Below are 6000 nucleotides of genomic sequence, written 5' to 3' on the forward strand. Positions count from 1 at the left end.
CTTGGGCAGCATTTTGAATGCTAGTCATCCGCAAAAGCCAGAAGAGGATAGGGTCAAAAGACAAAGAGGAACCATATCTGAAGAAGTCATCCAGGATCAAAACTATGGCAAATTGGTCATCAGTAAGGGGTGGGATGGTGGTAGGGGCAAGTATGGGGAATTTTCCAGAGTCTATAGCTACAAGAAAAATCATAAAACAGAAATGAGATGAGAGAAGTCAAGATATTGGTCTTAAATATGGATGGGTTGCCTGGAACTTTCTTTCATTAGGTGTTGATTGAATGATATATGTGTGTGTCACTTGGGTCAGAGGCACAGGGTTTAACAATCTCAGTAATAGATTTAAAGCATGTATTCAAATTTATACCCTTTGAGTAATTAAGGTAATTATCTAGAGATGAAGTCACTGCCTTCTGTGTTTCTTGCTTTTGAAAATTTGCCAGACAGGACATTATTTCTTAGTTTTTTTTGAAAGAGAAAATCCTCTCTTGAATACTCAGTTCTGTTTATCATGATAGAAGGAACAGACTGGAAATGAGAAAGAGAACAAGAAGAAAAGGCATATAAATGAAAAATATAAAAATTTTTTTTTAAAAGATTTTATTTATTTATGAAAGACAGAGGTGGGGGGTGGGGAGGAAGGAACAGACACAGACAGAGGGAGAAGCAGGCTCCATGTAAGGAGTCTGACGTGAGATTTGATCCCAGGTCTCCAGGATCACACCCTGGGCTAAAGGCGGCGCTAAACCACTGAGCCACCAGGGCTGCCCTGAAAAATATTTTAAATATGTGCATTGTGAAATATATCATAGACATGTAAAATATGTATTGGAAGAACATCACCCAGATAGCAAAAGTCATTAGAGTGTTTTACAGTTACAGTGTTTCTGGGACCAAAAGGATAGGAATTATACACCTACTTTTTTAATTAGGAGAAAGATCTTGAAAAAACCTAGGACCTTTCAACATGTGTAGAATTTTGAAATTTAAAAGTGATAGATTAAAAAGAGTTTTTTTTAAGATTTTATTTATTTATTCATGAGAGAGACAGAGGCAGACACATAGGCAGAGAGAGAAGCAGGCTCCATGCAGGGAGCCAGATGTGGGACTCGATCCCAGGTGTCCAGGGTCACGCCCTGTCAAAGGCAGGTGCTAAACCACTGAGCCACCCAGTGGTCACTCCCAATTAGTTTTGACTTTAGTTCAGTAGACATGAAGGGAACACTTAGTTTCACATGATACAGCATCCTGGTCTTTGTTTTCTGCACTGGCACAAAACAAAGATGAAGTCATACAAAATCTCAGCTCTTGCACCATCCTGTCATATTGTTGCTCCAGAAACTTGTCAACATGAAACATGTCTATGTTACAGCTAATGGTTATTCTTGAGCAATGTGTTAATACATATTAATTGCTGGGTCAAAGATTATGCACATTAAAAAAAGATTTGATATATTATTTCAGGTGGTTTTCCAGTTTGTACTATTTATATTCACACCAATGCCCCCTATGTGCCAGTCCCTGCACTCTATGAAACCCCAGTATAAGTCTTTATATCTTATCAATCCTTTGTCTGCCTTATGTTTTTGGAAATATTTTTCTGGTGTTTCAACCTCTGTTGCTCTCCAATTGGACTGTGTAAATCCTTGATGTTTACTTCAATTTCATAGTGTAACTCATGATTTGAAAAGAGATTAAAATTGCCCTGTCACTTTGATCAAACATAAGCAGGGGGCTATACAAATATGGTACTTACAAATATGGTTACTTAGTTTCAGATACTCAAATGCCATCTAGTTGGTTGGCTGGACCATTCATTCATTCATTCATTCATTTCATCAAGCATTTATTAAGTACCCTTTTAAAGATTTTCTGCTTGTTAGATATGTATACTTAGGTCAAACATGATTCTAACTCTGAGGAAGCTGATTAGTAGAGAAGATAAATAAATGCATAATTATAGTTTAATATACAGTGTGATAAGTGTTACGATATTAGAATGAACAGAAAGTTGGTAACACAGGATAAGGAAATCTCTAGTGAGATAGGAAACTCCAGGAAGGCACTTGGGCCATTTGAAATTTTTTTAAAAGACTTTATTTATTTATTTATTTATTTATTATTTGAGACACAGAGAGAGGCAGAGACATAGATAGAGGGAGAAGCAGGGAGCTCGATGTGGGACTCGATCTCTGGACCCCAGGATCACGCCCTGAGCCAAAGGCAGACGCTCAACCACTGAGCCACTCAGGTGTCCCAGGTCATTTGAAAATTTAATACATATTTAATAGATATAGGCATCAAAGGGCATTTTCTGCAGAAGGAACTGTATGAGTGAATATGCAGAGATGTGATATACATTGAAATATTTGGGAAATATTTTTGTATTTAGTGTCTTTGTCTGGATCAGAAAGTGTTGGAAAATGGTGGGAGGGAAGATAGAGATGAAGTTGGTGCAGGATAAAATGAGCTTTTTGTGAACCAAATTAAGAATGTTGAATTTTACCTTGAAAGTTTTGGGGGAAAGAGAAAGGAATAGAATTGCAGAGGGAGCAGTGAGGACTTTACTTGCTGTGTTGTTTTTTTTAAAGAAATTTTAGATTTAGAGTAGAATTGCAAAAAGGAGAGTTCCCACATGCCTTTTAACTAGTTTTGCTTATATAATATCTAACCATAGAACATTTATTTAAACTAAGAAATTAACATTGGCACAATCCCATTGATTAAAGAACAGAACTTTATGTGGTTTCACCAGTTTTTCTAACTTCTTTGTTCCAAAATCCAATCTGGGATTCTCCATTGTCTTCACTTGTTACATTGCCGTAGTCTGTGATAGTCCCTCAGTCTTTCCTTGTCTCTCATAACCTTTATTTTTTGGAAGAATACTGGTCAGTTGTTTTGTGGAATGTTCTCAACTTGAATTTGTTTACTCATGATTAGATTGAGGTTATGCATTATCAGGAAGACTAACTCAGAAATGACATTCTTAGTGTATCACATCTGGGTGTACATTGATTTTTTTTTTTATTTTTTATTTTATTTTATTTTTTTAAAGATTTTATTTATTTATTTATTCATGAGAGACACAGAGAGAGAGAGAGGCAGAGACACAGGCAGAGGGAGAAGCAGGCTCCATGCAGGGAGCCCGATGTGGGACTCGATCCCGGGTCTCCAGGATCACACCCCATAACGCAACGCTAATCCACTGCGCCACCGGGGCTGCCCTGATTTTTTTTTTAAACTGGTATCTGCTGATGTTAACCTTAGTTGACTAAAGCAGTGTCTGCCAGGATTCTTTACCATAAACTTAGTATTTTTGCCTTTGTAATTATTATGTATTTAGGGAGTGTCAATTAAAAATCTGGAAGAAAAGCCTCTTGGGGATTTGGACGCAGCTAAGCAATGATGATGATATTATTATTATTATTATTATTATTATTATTATGAGACTGTGCTTTCTCAGCTGGTAGTCTCTATCTCATTAAAGTTCATGGCTTTCTTGACAGATAAGTAGTAATTCAGTCATTATTGCTCATGGAAGACTAACTAACCCAGCCTCATCTTGTGATCGACATTGTGACGTATCCCACACACACTTACTGTATCTAAAGTTGCCTAGATCTTTAACCTCCAGTTCAAACTCCCCCTTTTTTTCTCTCTTTCTCAGATGTCTCTTCCCCTCACTGTATACATTCATTTTCTCAGGTCTTTTCCACATTAAAGAAAGTTATAAACAGAAATCCCTCAAAAATCTCCTTTGACCCTGTGAGTGTCTTCCTAGCAATCACCCTTTTCACACACTTCTTTCACAAACTTCCAGAATATATAATTTTATACTATATGTCTACTTTCTGTAACTAGCCCAGCCCATGGCATTCTAGCTTTGCTCTATCAAATAATTAACATCACTCTGTTAGAGTCATCACAACCTTTCATTTGACACTTCAGTAGTTACTTCCTGCGACATTTGATATTGTTGACCATGACCTCATTCCTGAAATGCTTTTGTCTTTCTTGGCTATGTGGACAGTAATACTGTCTTTGGGTTTTCCTGTGGACATCTGTCAGTGGACAACTGGCTTTGGACAATCACTGTCTATTTCAATTATTCTAAAATTTAGAGTCCTTTCTGAGAATAATGGCATCTTCATGTTTGATGTTATTTTATTTTGAAGAATTCAAAGGTTTTTATTTCTCAGAGCTTTATTTTTATAAATATTCATTATTAGAATATTAATATTTTATTTTATAACATACACATTAGGATTTCATAAAATATGCAACTAAAACTTTCTTAACTACTTAAATAATAGTCTTGAAAGGTAAACTTTGTATCATTAAGTGAGGTCTGTAGATATGTTTTTATATTGAATTAGCCTAGGTTTTATGATGGTTTTATGACCATTTAGATATGGGAATTCCAAGGATATTAGCAACAAAAAAAAATAACGAGCATATATATTGTTAATAACTAAAATTTTTTGAAGGAATTTTTCAAGTACCTTGCTTAACCTATTAAGATAAATTAAGTTGCATGCAACTAGTTATAGGCTTTGAATCTCAGAGCACTTCATACTTTATTTTACCATTATTTGACAAATACTTCCAGTTGTCTCAGTTTTTAAAATTCCAGTTGTCTCAATTTTTCTTAGACAAAGCAAATCCAAATAAATAAAAGTACATTAAATGTGAAAGAACCAATTTTACCAAGGGTAAAATTAAAATATGAAACAATGTAGTTTTCTAAGATTTAAAAATGACTTTAGTGAAATAGTAGTGAGTACCCAAATGAAGAGAAGAAAAGACTTCTGGTTTTTGAACTATTTGAAATTCAAAAGGATTGAAAATTATTTCAGGTTTAATACAGTCAAATCTTTGCACAGTTCTTTGCCTGAATAAAATGAGAACTACTAATAAACATAAAATTAGAAAACAATGATTTAAACCACCTTTGAGTGAGCCATAGTTATTTAATGGGAAACTTTTTGCTTCCTTCCTTTGATTTCTTAGCAAAGGAGTGCTAGAAACCATTCAGGAGTGTTAAGTGAAGTAAAATGAAAAATAAGCAAAAAAGCAAAAAGGGATAAAGAGATAAGGAAACATGTCTGATCTTCAAAGCTCAAATCTATTTGGAAAATAGTATTTTTCATTTTGCCAAGCATTTATTGAAGTTCAAATAAGTAGTAGAATAAAGCCCTGTCTTGGGAAGAAATGGCACTTGCCTTAGGAAAATTAAAACATTGAGGTCTCATTATACACTGTCATAGTGCATGTTTTATTTAAAAACTTTGATTTTTCAAAATAAAAATTGTAGAGATTCTTGGGTGATTCAGTGGTTGAGCATCTGCCTTAGGCTCAGGGCGTGGTCCTGGATTCCCAGAATCGAGTCCTGCATCAGAGTCTCCTTGCATGGAGCCTGCTTCTGCCTCTGCCTCTGTCTCTGCCTCTCTTTCTGTATGTGTCTCATGAATAAATAAATAAAATATTTAAAGGAAAAAATTGTACATATATAAATTTAATGTGTTTTTATATAGATATATTGATTACTGTAGTCAAACTAACATATCCATCTTCTCAACATAATTACCTTTTTTTTTTATCTTGTGTAATGAGAGCACCTAAGATCTCTTAGCAAATTTCCAGTATACAATACATTATTATTAACTGTAGTTACCATGCTGTACATTAGATCTCTAGAACTTCTTTATCCTGTATGGCTACAACTTTGTACCCTTTGGCAAACATCTCTTTATTTCCCCTACCTCACTGCTTCTGTGAATTTGACTTTTTAAGTTTCCATGTCTGAGATTATGCAGCATTTTTCTTTCTGTGTCTGGCTTACTTCACTTGGCTTAATATTCCCAAGGTTCATCTATGTTGTCACAGATGTCATGATTTTCACCTTAATTTTAGTTGAATAATATTCCATTGAATGTATATACCACATTTTCTTTATCCATTCATCCACTGACGGACACCTAGGTTATTCCTGTATCTTGG

This window comes from Vulpes vulpes, chromosome 5, assembly GCF_048418805.1.
Source record: "Vulpes vulpes isolate BD-2025 chromosome 5, VulVul3, whole genome shotgun sequence".
Lineage (NCBI taxonomy): Eukaryota > Metazoa > Chordata > Mammalia > Carnivora > Canidae > Vulpes > Vulpes vulpes.